The following is an 18,263-nucleotide window of genomic DNA, read 5'->3' on the forward strand; positions in this document are numbered from 1 at the left end:
GGCCCACAGTACTGTGTTCTCTGATATTTGGCTCTTTTCTCTTCGAGGCACATGGAGACTGTACTTCCGACACCACCAATTCCTTGCGCACTTAGGAAGAATCACGTGGCTCTGGGGCAATGACATATTATTAGAAGCGACAGATGTCACTTCTGAGCTTAGATATTTAAATGCTGAAGGAATTATTTCATCTCTTCTCTGTCTTCTGACACTGGATATTATGGAAGTGGCCTCATGTCACCTAAGTGACACTGGGTGATTGATCAGTAATGAAGCTGAAAGGTCACCAAACACTGTAAGTGAAGACAGATTAGAGTTTGGACTTTATCCTGGGGGCATGCAATATTCAACAGGTATTTCTGATTATATATTCTGTTCAAAGCAATGTGCTAGTGAGAATAGAAAGTAATTACACTCTTGTAAGCAGGGAGTTGACATGGTCAAATGTGTGTTTGTGAAGGATCACCCTGGCTGCCTTGTGCAAAATAGATCAGAGAGGAAAGTGAGTGCAAAGGAGAGACCAGTTAAAGAGCTCAGTCTTTGCATGAGACAGAAGAAGTGGGTGTACTTCCCTTAACTACATTTTCATACAAAACAACCGAATATTCCCTGGGTTTTGATATGTGGAGGAGTGAAAGAGAAAAAGAATACTGGTCCCTAAAAATCAGGAAGTTTATAATTTAAAGAATAGCTATGTGCCAGCTGCTTATAATTTATTTTCATGCTTGAGAATGCCTTCCATAATAAGCACATTCTGGCAAAGCATAAAATAAATAAACTGAAATAGAATAAAACCTATTAGATGTTAGAATTGTAGCACCAGATAACCACATCACTACAAAATATGAATATACAATTTTATATATACAAACACATTAAGTTGAAAGAAACTTTAACTGAATTTCGGTAAATTAATCAATAAAACATGTTTTTGTATACAGCATTTTTTTGGCATACTGAGTGTTCTTAATCTTTAAAGCACATGAGTATAATACCTCAGGAAAGACCTGTTCTCCACACATTTCCTGTATAAAGTACAGAAGAAATAATAAAGAGCCAGTGTGTCTTTCTCTGCCGTGTGATGTTGGCATACATAAATAAGCTTCTTTGTGCATAAAATAAAAGGAGTGGGACCAAAGTTTCTGATTTTTACAGTGTTTTATTCTTTCTTTAAAAAAATAGCCAGATCGAGGGGAAAGCCATTTAGGAGAAATAATTGTCTTCTAACAGCCAGCTTGCAGAAACTAAAACACATAGCAATGATGTAAAAAAAAGTTGTTTTGACACTTTGGTAAATGAAAGTGTAAGATACATAGGAATATATTAGAGGTGCATGCATATCTGTGGCCCGTGAAAATTGCTGATTATAAAGGAGAGGGTTAATGATCTCTAATTGTGCTGTAATCTGAGTGCAGTATAATAGTAATGAAGATAACAGATTTGTGTGTTAACATGAAAAATATTAGAGGGGTGGATCCACAATGTTTGGGGTAATTAATTCTACCCTTCACTCCCTATAAACATATCCATATATAAACTGAATTAGATTCGAAAGAGAATCCAAAGAACCAAAAATAGTCTCTGAACAAGCTTAATATTGTATGGGAGATTAAATTACTATTTTTGATGTTCTCTGTGACTGTCTCATTTAGTTTCTATTGTGTTTGCTTTTTATTCTAAGGTGTTTTTTTAAATGAATTGAATAATGCATAAAAATCTGCAGACCTACGCAGAAAGTTTGGATGCAGTGCCATTTAGAGTTTGATCTCACAGCAAATCCTAATAGATTTCTGGTGGTATCTGTATCTATATCTATATCTCTATATATTTTGTTGTTGTTGTTGTTGCTGTTTAGAGCTCTGAGTGTGTGTGTGTGTGTGCATTAATCTTAGTCTTTCCACTTCAAGGAAAAATATTAGACAATTGACATAGTAGATATTTTGCATCTAGTGTCAACCTGCTTCTATTTAAACTAAAAGAGAAATCAAATTGCTTGTGAGAATGGTAGAAGCATGTTGTTTAAGGGCAAGCTACTAAGAAATGGATAAAGGCATTTAGAGGTGAATAATAGAACTGTAAATTAGGAAGTAGAAGATAAAATTATTCACCTCTGTTTCTAAAAGCAGATGATGCCCTTTTCACAGTTCTAAAACCCTTCAAAGCAGCAATGATCTCATTGTTTGTCTTATTATTCACTATCAACATACTTAGATTACTGTTCTGCAAAATTATTTTGCTTGGGCGACTTTAACAAGTACCAGAAACTTACAGTTCACCTCTATAATTATCACAGCATTCCCGGGAATCATTACAAACCAAACCCAAAAAAAGTTAAACTTGAAACGTTGTTTGTGAAAGGACTTTAAATTTTATTTGCTTTTAATGCAAGGCATGGTGGTCTGTCTCTGCCTGTGTGTGTCCTCTGTACTTACCAATGTCAACAGTATGTCCAAATTTGTGGAGAGACCAGACACTGATACCACCTGGGCAAAACAAGTAATTCTTAGTTATTCAAATTTACAGAAGAAAAGAAGCACATACATGTTCATGGCAAAACGATGAATGTTTCAAGGACCTGGATACCAGTATCCTTGTCAGGGGAGCCCCCAAGGCAGATTGTAATTTCTGAGGAAGGGAGGGGTTCCTCACACCTCAGGAAGCTCCATACCCCAATCAAAGTGCATCTTTCCACTCATGGCTTGAACGACTCTTCTTTTAGTCTCGTCTGGACATATGCCAGAGACTAGCTTATCTAGGCCTGGTGCACTTCACTTATCATGATTATGCAATATGCGATTTGTCTAAAGGGTACAGTATAGGTCAGTGCTTTTAGGCGTAACGGAAGGTTTTATTAATCATCCTCAGCCCCTATGGGATAAGTCATTCTCCCTGAAGTTTATATGTGTACTTAGAGCTAGAACAGAACTTCGAAACTAGAATAAGGGTCACTTAGCCCGATGTCTTTGGAAGCTCATGAGATCAACTCTGAATGCTACACTGCGCCCCTTGGAATAGCTTTATACATCAGTAAGGTCAGAGTTTACCACCACCGGTTCCACTCCCACGCCTCTTCCTTTCATTCTGAATTTGAATAGAGGAAAATGTAGAGTTATTTGTTAGTCTCCTGTAAAAGCTTGGGTAACATTAGTTGCTTTAACACATGATCCTCAAGGTTAAATAAGATTAAAGGTTAAACTTGATTTCTTGACAGCATTGAAATGAAGATATTCCCGGTCAGTGGGTGGCTTTCTTCACATGGTAGTTCAGGAACTCAAGGTCTCCTTTCTTATAGCTCCAGTGATCTGTAGTGTCTTGGATCTCTCTATTTTCAAAAGACAAATGTGAAAAGAACTGGAGGATCAGGGTGAGATTTATATGGTCCAGCCCTGGAAGTGGTGCATGTTAATTTGGACTCAGTCATATGGGAATGTAGTCAAGCTATGTACCCAGGAAAAAGAATTTTAGTGAACAGCTATGAACCTCTGCCTCAGCTTTTCAAATCCAGCTTTGTGGAATGTAGACCTAGTGGGAGACAACATAGACCTTATTCTCTATATTGTATTGTGTAAAGGGTCTCACAATACAGTTTTTGTTGTTGTTATTAACATATGTGACTTTGCCTATTACAATGTCCCATATACTTGTAGGTTTCTTGGACCAATGATCTTCAAAATGGGGGTGGAATTGGGGGCGGGAGGAAGTGATTACAAACATATCCAGAAAAACTCAGACTTAAGTCTTCTAATAAAGTATGCTTACATGAATATGAAGAAGAGATGGTAACAGGCCCTTAGGACCTATAAGACACTTTCTATAATCCATCTCCCTACCTGTGTTTACTATCCTTACCCATCTCTCTCTATATCAATTTTATCTTATATTAGGTGTTCTCATATACAAAGAAATACTACAAAATGTTCAATTATCTAACAAAAATTATAGAACCTACAAAATATCTACATCTGATTAATATGTTATTTCCCATTTAAAAATTAATCATATTATTTTATCAAGATTTATTAAATGAGTCAGTATTAATTCTATTTTTTTCCCTTTCTATTTGCCATCTTCCCCTAGTCATTGTTTACCATGCTTACCATGTTGTGTAGTGGCTAGAGTTCACTTTCCCATTATAGACTCTACTATTTATCAGTGTTCTATAATTTCATTAAATATCATTCATGTAAATCATGAGCCTATAATTACAACTTGTTCTTTTCTGTTTGTTAAAGCTAAAGGGTGATGCACAAATAACAGAGATCTAGATGATAATTTCCCAATTCTTCCTGAGTGTTTCTTTCTTGTTTGATATGTTATACATCACTTGTTACTAGGAGTGTACTTTTGGGCACACCATAGGGAATGAATTTTATAAAAACAGTGCCCTCTTGGAGTTGAGTAATGTGAGAGACTTGTACATTGCTATAAGAAAATACACTAAAATGCAGTAGCTTATATAAAATTGTTAATTTCTCTTTACTTAGGTAGTCAGCTGGTAAGAAGTATACTCTTATATGGCTGTCCTCCTAAAAATGTATATTTTCATCCTTGGTCCTTCGATACTTAGGATATTGGCCACAGCTGCACGGCCAAAAATTGACAATTTTTTTCTGTAAGATCTCTATTCTATTTTACTCATGACAGAAACTACAGTTCATCTGAGGAAAAAATGACAGTACTGAGATAGGAGGCTCATTTCCAATTGAACGCGTTTTTGATCCCACCCCTGGATTATTTTTACATTATGAATTAGCAAACCCAAACCAATGAGTTATATAAAATATGGGCAGAGCTATATTAACCTGGAGAATTTTAGCACTTATAAAATACATATCAGTTCCTATTATAATGTCCCAACCTGTTCTATATGCCCTAAAGTGTGTCCAGATGCATACTTTTCTCACATGTGATTGTAAAATCTCTAGCCCTTGACTTCACCCAGTGACCCATGTAGTGAGAAGTTTGGAAATTAGCATTTAGTTGTATAAGAACTATATGAAATAACTGTGGCTGAACAGTCTTGCTGTAGACTGTATACAGTGTAGCCTAAATGTATTTGCTGCAAAGGACCCGTCATTTCTTGCATGATATAAATCTAAAATTATTTATTTATTTTGCTGTTTAATAATGCTTTTTTTTTTTAATTTTTTTTATTGATATATTTATTTTTGGCTGTGTTGGGTCTTCGTTTCTGTGCGAGGGCTTTCTCTAGTTGTGGCGAGCGGGGGCCACTCTTCATCGCGGTGCGCGGGCCTCTCACTATCGCGGCCTCTCTTGCTGCAGGGCACAGGCTCTAGACGCCCAGGCTCAGTAATTGTGGCTCACGGGCCTAGTTGCTTCGCGGCATGTGGGATCTTCCCGGACCAGGGCTCGAATCCGTGTCCCCTGCATTGTCAGGCAGACTCTCAACCACTGCGCCACCAGGGAAGCCCCAATAATGCTTTAAAAAAAAAAAAAAAAAGAAATAAACCTTCGGCAGTAATGAGTTTAAAATGTGATGTTAATAAAAAATTACCTCAATGTTGATAAGAAGTCTGTAATTTGCAAAGCCTGAGGGCTGTATGTAGCGTTGTCACAAATCCTATGGAGTTAGATGCATCAACATCTTTTAAAAAAAGAAAGAAAAGAGAGAAAAAGGAATGGCATGAAGCCCAGAGAAAAGATGTTTCCAACAGTCCCATGATTATATTCAGAGGACAGAGCATCTACCCCAAACAAAGGTAATATTGGCTAGTTTCAGGAGACCGAAGAGAAGGAGTGCAGTTTTCCCCAGACACCCCATCATAAATCAATTTTGTGTTCAATGTTCACCTCACAGTTTCACAAAGATCATCACCATCATCAGAATTCCAAGGATCTCTACCCTCCATGGGGGATGGTTCTTACCCCTTAGATACTACTGAGAAACTTAAGAGACAGAGAAGAGAGGGAGAGTAAGATACAATTAAACTCCTTTGTTTAGAGGAGCCTAGGTTCTGACTTTGATTTTGCTGCTAAAATAGCCCTGGGGAAAAATTTCTTGAAAGAATAAAAATGATCAATTTCGGTTTCAAATTTTGTAACTCGCAATAAATCTATTTTCTTGTCTCACTTCTGGTATTTTTCACAATCAAGGTATAAAACACATTAATGTTTTATCACAAATAATGACTGTGAGATTATGTTTGAGTTTGGGGATTTCAAAGTCATTTTATAAGAATTAGTTCAGTTGTTACACATTTTGTCTGGAAAGTCTAAGTAATATCATTAAAAGGCCAGTTTAACTGCTTTGAAAAAATGTGTTTGATATGATATTCAATCTTTCCGACTTCACATTTCATTCTCTGTACATCATCTTCTACAATGACCCACTTCTTTCTTTCTGAATTCCCTCCCTTAGATTCCAGAGCATCAAGACTTTGACCCTTTAAAATCTATGGGTAGCATGTAATTACCTATACAGTCATGAAAATATATTAAATGTCTAACTGGAATCTAACTTAATCTTGAAAACACATATAAGCCCTATCAGGAATAGGTTCTGAATTTGGAGGACAACAGTAAAACAAGCAAAGAAACACTGACTAAGAGGTTCTTGCTAGTCCTAGAATTATGGCAGAGATCAGGAATGCTGAGGGCCAAAGAAAGCTTGAGAAAAGTGATTTTTGAACTGAGTCTTGAAGACTGATGAGATTATGGTCAGGCAGTTATGAAAACCACCCTTTTATGTTGAACTGTTCCCTTAACTCCTGGGTTATAAATGCTGTTTTTTACTACCTCCAACATTTCCATTCCAGCTGTAATAGGTACATACTAACAGCATGCAAAATGCTAAGGAAAAGGGTCCATGATGTCTTAGAGTTGAGAATTAGGGGTATAAGACTTGAGGGAGGGCTTCCCTGGTGGCGCAGTGGTTGAGAATCTGCCTGCTAATGCAGGGGACACGGGTTCGAGCCCTGGTCTGGGAGGATCCCACATGCCGCGGAGCAACTAGGCCCGTGAGCCACGATTACTGAGCCTGCGCGTCTGGAGCCTGTGCTCCGCAACAAGAGAGGCCGCGATGGTGAGAGACCCGCGCACCGCGATGAAGAGTGGCCCCCGCTTGCCACAACGAGAAGAAAGCCCTCGCATAGAAACGAAGACCCAACACAGCCATAAATAAATAAATAAATAAATAAATTTAAAAAAAAAAAAAAAAAAAGACTTGAGGGAGGGATCACTGAATAGAATTTTGTCCACCAATCTGATATTTTTTATGTTTTAGGAAAAGTTGGATGTACTTTACCACAACTATTGGTGGGTCATTTGAAAAGGCAAACGAAGGCAATTAAATGTTGTTTATGTGACAGCTCCCAAGTATGCAGGCAATATACCTGCCAGTTTTTCTCCTGTCTGGAGGAAGTGTTCAATGGGGACTTGGTTATGGGGGATGGCATAACTTATATGGGTTCGTATGAGAGCTCCACAGTCTAAGTACTACTCTGTTGGCTTCCCTTTAAATTGATTTCTCTTACATCAAAATAATGTAAATATGGGGAACTACTCTCAAAGTTAGAAGGTACTTGCAACCCTCTTCTTGGATCCTGCACAGGGAGGGGAGTTCTCCGGGGAGCTGTGAAAGTAGCCTGTGGTACTCCTTAAGGGAGCAGATCAGGCTAAATCTTACAATTTCCAGAAATATATTGTTAAATGAATAGTAAATCAGAAACTTTGCTAAAACAATTGATAGCTCCATTAAAAGTGAAGAGGATTTTTTTAAAAAAATATGTATTCTAAATAATCATGCAGGGAGTTAGTGGTATTTCTTTAAAAATAATCATGGGCATTAGAACTGTTAGATCCCAAATTGAAAGAATTTTAATCTATATGGAAATAGATGGAACACAAATGCTGCACGCTACTTTCGTTATCATCGGTACATATCACTAAAAGAAATAAAACATCACACTAAAACAATTCACAGAATATTAAATGGGGGGTTAATAATTGCTATTTTTTAATATAGAGGAAGAGAAATGTTTAATAATTAGTCAAAATTTAGTGATGAGCTAAATGGTGAAAAATCAAGGACAGACAGAATATATGACTTATATAAAATAATAAAGGGCAGAGGTTTTTTTGGTAGTGCCTTGTTTATTTCCTTTATCAGTGCATTTTAAATGAAATTATTAAAAATAAGGACTATAACTGAGATTGTTTTCAAAACCTAATTATACCAGAAATATAATTGGTAACAGAGAAATTGAATGTATAAAGAGTGAATTCGGGGCTTCCCTGGTGGCGCAGTGGTTGAGAATCTGCCTGACAATGCAGGGGACACGGGTTCGAGCCCTGGTCTGGGAAGATCCCACATGCCACGGAGCGACTAGGCCCGTGAGCCACAATTGCTGAGCCTGCGCGTCTGGAGCCTGTGCTCCGCAACAAGAGAGGCCGCGATAGTGAGAGGCCCGTGCACCGCGATGAAGAGTGGCCCCCGCTTGCCACAACTGGAGAAAGCCCTCGCACAGAAACTAAGACCCAACACAGCCATAAATAAATAAATAAATAAATAAATAAATAAATAAATAAATAAATAAATAAATAAATAAATAAATAAATAAATAAAATTTAAAAAAAAAAGAAAAGGAGACATAAATTAAAAAAAAAAAAGAGTGAATTCTGTGAATATATAGAGGGTGAATTCTATACTGTCTTGTTATTAATACTGAGGAAATAATGGACATTTTCTGTGATGATTTGGCTAGACAAGAAAGTGTCATCATTTTGAAAATGTATACACATTGTTTATAGAAGCCTAGAATATAAAGACAGCGGCCTCAATATATATCTGATTGCAATGAACCATAAAATCCAATAGTAACCTTGTTAAAAAGCCTGTGGATTCAATTCAGTTTTGCTAGATTGTGAGTCAAGTAGTAAGGGAGAGAGATTTTATTAAATATCCCTCAATATAAAATAAAACTTCATTACCTCATAAAACACTGTATTTAGTTTCATTCCCATTTTTATAATAAAACACGTGATGTGTCTCCTTTCACAGGTAAAATCTAATGAATGACAATGAAAAAGTATTAACTTGAGTCATGGTAAAAGTAGAAGTGCCACGGATACTATATTATCTGAATTAAAAGAATTCCAATTTGTTTATTTTTGTGTGCCTATATATATATAGTGAATTTTTAATATAGCAAGAAAATGGAACCACTTATTTACACTGGATCATCAGAGGAGTTAAGCTAAGGATCTGAGATGTAATAGATAAAAAGTTTTCCAAAAGTTAGGAATTATAAAATAGTTGAATGCCTTTCATCTGAAAACGTTTCAAAATAACTTGTAAAGACCGAGAACGAATTTCAACTCACAATCTATTGAATAGAGTAAAGCCAATATGAAAGTTAAAGAAGAAACCTGTTTCCCCTTCTTAGCATTAGATCATGAGTTATTGCAAACTGAATCTTGATTATCAATTATTGATCAAAAATACTGAAGATCCAGAGTTCATATATTATCAAGTTATTTGAATGCTATGAATATCTTCACAATGAAAAGATTACTTACGTTATTTATGTGAATTTAAATATTCTTCCACATAAATAATGTATTCTCTCAGTGAAGAACAGTGAACTACTGCTTTTGGTTTTGTGTATGAATTAAAGCTTAAGAAATTTTCATGAAACACTGTACTATGTAACAATGCAACATTATATAATTTCTGTTCTTTCTTTGCCTTTCAGTTTAACTATCATTGCTGCATTGTTCTTTACTGATTATATTATTTTATCAACTAAATGACCTAGTTTATTGAAACCTAGAAGAATATTGAACAACTGTTAACTTAACCTCTCTAGGTCATTTCACAGGCATTAGCTTCTAACCTATTTGTTTCTGCATACTCTACATATTTAATATCTATGAATTTCCTTCTCATAATATTTGTTCACTCATCCACATCATTAATAATGTTATTAAGTGAGGACAAACCCAACACCAGTACTCCCTTCCACCTTGAAATATCCTGCTGATGTAGAGGTTGTGTGTGATTGAATTCTTGTTAGTTCTTTAAGGATTATTAATGTGGGATTAGCCTTTCAACAATAGTACATATTTAAGAAAAACTGGGTTAATGCACAATAGGGAAATGGTTTTCAAAAAAGTACCTGAAAAAAGCAGGTTTGGGTCCAGAGTGGGCACACTGCAGGAGGGTTTTAGTTTTTTAGATGAGGGGAAAGAATACTAGTGAAAGCTGAAGCAAGAGGGACAAAAACAAAACAGAACAAAACCCTCTGTCTTTGCAGATTTATTAAGAATCACTTCTGAGGCATTTTCAGTTTTTTAGGCTCTAAAATGATGCTTCCTTGAGCTTTGTTTAAATTGATAATAGGTCAGTTTCCTTTCAAGTACAGGAATAGGAATCTTTCATTTGAAAGAGATATTTTAATTTATAATCTATTTTCTAACAGGAAATCAATTTTCCCATCATTGAAGTCAGTATATACAATTTGTAAGCAAAATTTTTTAGTTTATTTTTCTATTCTTCTTAAATCTGGTCTATTTAAAATTGCTTAGGTATATGTTTTTCATACTAATAGTGCAATGGAAACTAGTGCAAATTAAACAAGGGATTTTACTTTTTCTGCATTTAAATTAAAATGAAGACAAAAGTCTGGCATTTATTTTTAGGGAATATGATAAGCTTCATAAAACACAGTCTATTTCAATAAAAATATTATCCCCAAGCAACAAGAATAAGCAAGGAATAATATACACTCTTTAAATATAATGGAAAACAAAGGCACAAACTTTAAGAGATTACCTTATTTTTCTTTCTAGCAAGAATTTTTCAAAAAACATCCATTAGTCTAAAAAGGGTACTATTTACAAAAAATCAGTTTCCCTATATTTTGTTATTAAATTATCCTCTACTCTTTCTAGCCATTTGCTAAGCATGCAAAACTGACAAAACAGAAGAGTAGTAGGACATGGATAACTCAAAACAAATCAACTACATAGCAACTAAGAAATAGTAACATCTAATGACAGAAACCACTACTCAACTGACAGTTAAAAAGGAAACTAAGGGAAACTATGTTTTAAATAAAAGGAGTATTCATACAAATACATATGTATTCTTTATGTTTTTTATGAAAATGATCAAATTGAAGAATTTGGTTAATAACTTATTGATTAAAATATCTATGTTTTCCATTTCACTTTGTTTCAAGGTTTCATCCAGCTATAAGCCTTATAATTAAAGTCCAGTTTTCCATGCCAGTATGCCACTTTTCTGCAAAAGTGTGTGTTCCTCTTTTTTAAACAGATTTATCTGCTTGGTTTTTATAGATAAATGTTAGAAAGAAGAAGAAATATTTTGAAAAATCAAGATTGAGAGACATGTGAGGGATTTATACATAGTATTTATATCAAAGATCTAGCATTCAAGATTATAAACCCAGCCTTTTTTTAAATTGAAAGTTCTCTACTTACGATGTATTGTATAATGTACTGAGGTAAGTTTCATTCACTACCATAAGTTAAATTCATTACGATGCATATTGTAATTCCTATATAAAATACAGATTTGTAAAATAAAAACCACAAAACAAAACAAAACAAAACCCAGCTATGAATAATAAGACAGTAGTGGATATTAAATAGAATTATAAAGATAATTACTACAAATGAAGAGAGAAAAAGAATAATAGAAGAAAAATTGGATGGGGTAAAAAGAAAATAACAAGATGATAGATTTTACTCCATTCATATCTATAAATACATTAAATTCTAATAATAAGCAGAGCATTTCAAAGACAGAAATTGTCATGTTGTATTAAAAGAAAGAACCAACTATATGTTATGTATAAGAAACATAATTTTAAAATATATAACAAAATAAAAGAATAGAATATAATAAAAGGATGGAAACATTAGTCAAAATAAACTAGCAGCCAATCACCCCAGGGCAAAGCAAACTCTAAAAGGAGCTTTCTTTGACTTACAAGAAATTAGTGAGCTCTATATTTACTCAGAAAATTTCCTTGATGACTCTTTTTGGAGCAGAAAGGACCTGAGAGTGATATGACCCGCCCTTCTGGCAAGGGAAGAATTTCTCTTTGTGCCAAGATAAGAGGAGGGGGAAGAGGAGGGGGATGGTGAGATGGGTTTACTTATTACCACTAGCACAAGTGATGATACACGGACCTCCCCTGGGCATCCCCACGTCTTCCCTAACTCCCACCGGTAGCTAGCATGAGATGCTGGGAGTGTGTTGCCAGAGGAGGGACCGATTTGTGCAGGGCGAATGCAGAACAGAATAGGCGGTGGGTCTGTGCAGAAGCAGAGAGAAACAGGAGGAAGTGGTCTCTAGAATTCTCAGAAATCAAGGGGAGAACTTTGGGTTATCATAGCTTATGGTTCTGGGAATCCATCCACATTGAAACAAATCCCTGGGAAGGGGGCAGGGAGACACCAGCCCATGTTTGGGTTATGTCAATTGTTAAATTCATGGTTATTTTGAAGCATGGTAGGCAGGTAAATTATATACAGTTAGGGATCTGACCCAGTTTAGGGGTGGAGATCAGAAAAGGCTTTAGCCGAAATGCAATGAAGGGAGTAAGAGCTGAATCAGGGCAGGACCAGGGAGAGGTGATCAAAGCAGAGGGGGCACATGCAGATCCCAGTGCAGTGGAGGTAGGAAGAGAAAGGTCCATTCTAAGAACTCTGAACATAAACACAGAAACGTACAGCTTGCCTCTTCGCCTACACACATCTCCTCCCATTGTACAAATCAGGTTAGATGGAAGGACAGATACATCTGTCCTCAAGCTGGGGGTTATGTTAATAAAAGATGAAATAGATTTCAGAACAAGGAAAATTACTAATAGGGATAAAAGGATATATTTCATAATTATAAAGTGGTCAATTCATTGGAAATATACCTCGATTCTAAATGTGTATGCATCTAACAATAATCCATAAAATGCAATAAGAAAAACCTGTTAGACATGAAAAAAACATAGAAAAATTCACAATTGTAATAGAAAAATTCAAAACACTTCTCTCAGTAATTGACAAAAATGTAGAACAAATATCTGTAATTAAATAAATTTGGACAATATTCTCAAATAATTTATCTAATCAAAATTTATACAGTATTCCAGCTAACAGCAGAGTACATATTATTTTAAAGTGCACATAAAAGTTTTTCCAAGATAAATCACATTCTGAGCCATAAAACAAACCTAAGATAAATAAAGAAATAAAAATATTTAAAATCATACAAAGGGTATTCCCTGACTGTAGTGGTATCAAAATAGAAAAAAATAAGACAAATACTGAGAAAATATTCAAATGTTTGGAAATTAAATGAAGCACTTTTAAATACAGTAATGCATAGGTTCAAGAAGAAATCCAGCAGGACATTTGAAATTGTTGTGAATTAAATAAATGTTAAACCACAACATGTAGAAATGCATGGGCTGAAGCTAAATCTATAATCACATAAGAATTTTAAGATCAAATGCTCATATTAAAAGAGTAAAAATATTGCAAATCAATGTTCTAGTTATCCACCTACAGAACCTATGAAAACAAGTTCAAATAGAAGTGAAAGCAAGGGTATGTAGCCAAAAGAATTTGAAGCAAGATCTCAAAGAGATATTTGCATATCCCCATCTTCTTATTGAATGAAATTGTTTCATTAGCTGATTTTTCTTGTTCGTTTAGCCCAATGACCTTTTTGCTCAACAAAATTCCCAGGCTTACTCGTGCCTCACACGCTTTGTACTGCTACTTCCTTTTATTTAAAGATTGCACCCACATATTCATTCTGCTGACAACATTCCCAACTCCATATTCAGGGGTATCATGTTAATATCTTGAAATCAGCCATGGTGGGAGTATTGGAAATCAGCAAAGACTATACATCAATGCTTTGTTATTTGGAGCACTAGTTTACAACACCCCTGCCTAGTAACTATCACTTAGCCTGGTTTATCAAATCACTTGTGAAAATACAGAATTACATTGCTTATTATTTTTAAATCAGGGCATGTATTTTTTAAAACCTTCTCTATTTAGATAAATCTTTGGGATAATTTTATGTGTATCCCAAGCAAGCCAAAACAATAGAGCATAGCATTTAATAGCTAATTTTGAGGTGACAGGGATGACCTCTTGTGGAGACATATTGGAGTTCTCAGAACAATGAGATTCGAATTGGATCGTAGATTAAACAATTTTTAAAACACCTCTCAACAGGAGGTGAATTTTCCTATATTGCTTTTGGCCTTACAATATGCATTAAGCTTTAGCTTTCTGGCTTTTGTTATTGTTTTTCATAAATGTAGCTCTAAAAATGGCAAACTCTTGATCAATATACTAGGGTGTTTGAGGTCATATTTTAATTGCTTACCCCGGTTAATTTCTTGAATCCTTAGTGTCTGAAATCTTGATGTTATAATAAAGTCACACATCTAATGATTTAAACAACTCAAGTTTTAAATAGAAATTTCTTTTAATTTTAGATTTTTTTCTATCTTATGGTGATAAAGTAATTACTGGAAAATCGTGTTCCAAAAATATCATTCAGTCCAGATTCCTGATCGAAACTATTGTAAAAGGGAAATTTTCTTAGTTGTGTCAATGTAAAAAGTAGTCTTCCCACACACAATGATGGACATTCCATTTTCCTGAGATAGCTAATTTATACTAATGTAACCCAAGAATAAAATCTTATGTAGAATACATACCTGCAAGCAGCACATGAAATATGTGGTATGCTGAGACAGACAGACACTCCTATAAGACATTGATTTATTGCTGGGAAAATGTCTATCTGGTATTTAGTTACACAGAGCTGAACATAACTGATTATTTGGTTAACTGTACAAGTTTTGGTGTCAGTAAAAGTGGAATTTCAAACCGTATCTTACTAACAGCTTGATTTGGGGCAAGATGATAATCTTTGAGTCATGGTTTCCTCATTAGAAAATCAGAGATCACAGTAGTAATTTAGGGTATTTTTGTGAAGTTTATATTATTGAATTAAGCATTTTATAAACTTGCCAAGAAGCTCTTCAGGCCTTAAAAAATAGTACTTATGTGTGATTTTACTTTCTGAAACAAAAAACTTAAAGACACAACTTTTGATTTTCTTGTTTTTTGTATTAATTTGATGGGAACAAATTAGCTATCATTTCATTTGAATTACAGCACATGCTAATTTAAAAGTTTCAGGCCTCATAATAATTAGAATTTAATTCAAAAAGGCATTCTTAATATTAAAATTTGATGAAAAACAATAATAATAGTATTTATTTAAAGGAAAGGCATATGTTTTAATCCTCTGTGATAAAGACTCATAAACTTGTAGTTATTTTTTTTTCACTTTGTAAGGTTTCCATATAACAAAGTATCAGAAACCAAAGCACCCACGTAGCATGAATATGAATAGAAAACATCTTTCCTGAACAAGTGCAAGCTTTACAATTTAATTGCGTTTACACTGATGAGTGTACACAAAGAAAAATCAATTTGTGGGAGTTTATTTCATTGGTATTGAAATTGTATCTATCTTCCCTGATAAGCTAGGCACAAAGGTCTAGTTAGTCTTCTAAGTTCATTAAATTATTCTTTTGCTGTATTCTGTGGTGTTACTTAGTTTTATACGGGTTTGCTAGTTAGATGTTCAAAATTGTTTATCCAAACTAAGAATGTTAACTTCCAATATTTACCAAAAAAACTTCTCATTTATTATAAAGTCACAATAAAAAGGCATAAAACGAATATAAATATACCATTTATTTAAGGTTCTTCTGGAATCATTCTGAAAGTATTAAAAGAATAGGCTGAAATGTGGGTTTATTACATTGGTTATTTTCTCTACCAAATTAATACCATTAAAGCTTGCCCAGTATGCTTTCGGAAATAAGTAAAAATATATATTTAACCTTAACTATATTGCAGGAAATCTGGAAGGAAAGAGAACATTTTCATTGTACTCAGCCAAACAAGACAAAATATCGCCTGCATGCCTCCAAATTGATCAATCAATCATCAGTCAAGAGAGGTGCCTGCCACGCATTCCCTCTCTACTGCACAAATGCTTCCACCATCACCTTGGTTGTGCCTTGAGTGTACCCCCCCTCTGGAGGAAGCTCTTCATCTTTCCCATGCCTCACATATCAGAATCCAGGGTTTTTATGGTTTGAATGACTTAACATTTTGTTGACATTCTTCTTCTCTCCACATAAAGACACATGTTTTGTGAAAGAGAAATTTTACACTAAACACTTGTTAGAAACAGCAAGAAAGACTTTATTCAGGTCTATTGCAATATGGGAAAGACTATTGCAATAGGAGAGAGAAGTTGAATTCGACTCTAGGTACAGCAAAGACAACTGGGGATGTACAGCCAAAGTGCAGAACAGAGTGAGGGGCTCAGTGGAAGAAAATTAATTAGATATCAAGGGTAGAGCCATTCTTGTTAAAATGGATTTTTGCTAAAGTCAGGCCAAGGTCAGATATCAAGGGTGAGGGAATTCTAGATAAATTGGCTCACCAAAGCTTGTTGCTAAAACTGGACTTGAAAAGAAGGCCCAGAGTGGCCTGTCTAAACTTTGGTCAAGGAGGGAGTCTTTCTCCGATTCAGGGTTTTCTGGTCTAAGTGGCTACAGTGCTGGAGACCTTATTAAGACACATGCATTCTAGAAGACTTTTCATAAACCCTACTAAGATTCATGAGCCTTCTAGGCTCCAAATTTATATCATCCAAATTAAAATTGTATTACTTGCTTCTCTTAACACAAATGCGACTTACTTTTTGTACTTTTATCACAAAGAGGAAATAAAATGTCTAGTGCAACTCTTCCTGTGATGACTAAAATATTAAAATATGTTGTAAACACTCTAGTGGCAGTTTTTGGTTTTTAAACTATGCTTATAATTTCTAAAAATTGAATATATTTTAATATATTACATTAATATATAATGTACATTAATTACATTATATATTATATTATTACATTATATAGGTATATAAACATATATATGCACATATATAAACATAAAATTTATATATATATATATATGCTTTATTAAGTGAGCTCTACATCCTGAGTTTTATTTCAATTAAAAAAAAATGGGTGGCCACATTGTATCAGTACATTCCTCATTATGTTGTAATGACCAATTTGAAATATTCAAATGAAATGTATTTACGCCTTTTCTCTTTATCTGATATTTTAAAATGAGGACTAAATAATTATATATTTAAATATTACAATTATCCTGGATGTGACAAGACACAGATGTGATAATTCAGCTTGCTACAGTGTTCTATTGGTGACTTGAATAACTTCAGTAATTTGGCTTTTGCTACGTAATTTTTGTATATGTTGAAAACTCTTGGAAGTTTTTAGATTAAAAAAGGTACATTGTTCCTTTAATTTACACAGTAATTGCATTCTTGAAAATTTTACTTTATATCAAAATCTCAAAGTGTTTACATGTAAAATATTTAGTATCTTGACTAGATAATTACAGATTGTCACCCATGTGGCTATTCACTGTAGCATTTGATGGGGAGCACTTTTTGCAATGTAGGCTTACAGGACATCTGGCATTGCTGGCCGCCATGTGTGAAATGCCATTAGTGCCTTCTAGTCATTTTGACAATGAAACACCCAGATATTTCTAAACAGAGAAAGCTGGTACCATCATTCTTGAGGACCTATACCTCAGGAAGGCATATAAAGATTTCAATAAGCTGTTAGACAACTACAAAAAACCATAAAAATAAATTCAGTTATTCTGTATATACTAAGATCCAAGTATAAACTATATTATAGCTGCAGATATTTAGTATGATATTTAAACGTTCAGTTGATATTTTCATTTTCTATCTAGGTGTTTTATCTACTGCCAGGCTCTTTTCTGGCTCTTTTCATAATAACTCATGAAAAAAACTTTTTTAGGCTCTTACTCAATGATTTTCTCTATTAATGTGTGATAGTTAAAATAAGAAAGGAGGTATGAGGGAAAATAGCATAGTTGTACATATATTTTATGGTAGATATGGTAGTAAGCTCTATTTCATATAAATTTTCTCATTAAATCTATAGTAAAATCTTATGTTTTATATTTTTTGTGAAAAATGTGAGGTCGATAGGGGTTAACTAACTCTTTCAAGAGTTTCCAGTTATAAGATAAATAATGTGAATTTTCATACTTTTTGACATGAAACTTTTAACTTACGTTTTGACACACACCTGAATATATTTCAGTAG

General features: G+C 34.3%; 1 long non-coding RNA gene across 12 annotated transcripts in view; it reads left to right on the plus strand.

Moving 5' to 3' along the window:
• Positions 1 to 18,263, plus strand: part of LOC309621723 — a 281,097-nt gene that overhangs the window by 245,191 nt on the left and 17,643 nt on the right. For 7 of the 12 annotated variants that reach the window (XR_014240208.1, XR_014240209.1, XR_014240210.1 and 4 more), the window contains one exon: positions 15,943 to 16,882. The exons of 2 other annotated variants lie outside the window; for them this stretch is intronic. This is a non-coding gene — a long non-coding RNA (uncharacterized lncRNA). Of the gene's footprint in view, positions 1 to 47; positions 778 to 6,867; positions 7,144 to 10,911; positions 11,098 to 15,942; positions 16,883 to 18,263 lie in introns of those variants that run through there. 3 more of the 12 variants (XR_014240217.1, XR_014240218.1, XR_014240219.1) reach the window with 3 other exon arrangements.

Source organism: Balaenoptera borealis (assembly GCF_965194805.1).
Source record: "Balaenoptera borealis genome assembly, contig: HAP1_SCAFFOLD_942, whole genome shotgun sequence".
Classification (NCBI taxonomy): Eukaryota; Metazoa; Chordata; class Mammalia; order Artiodactyla; family Balaenopteridae; genus Balaenoptera; species Balaenoptera borealis.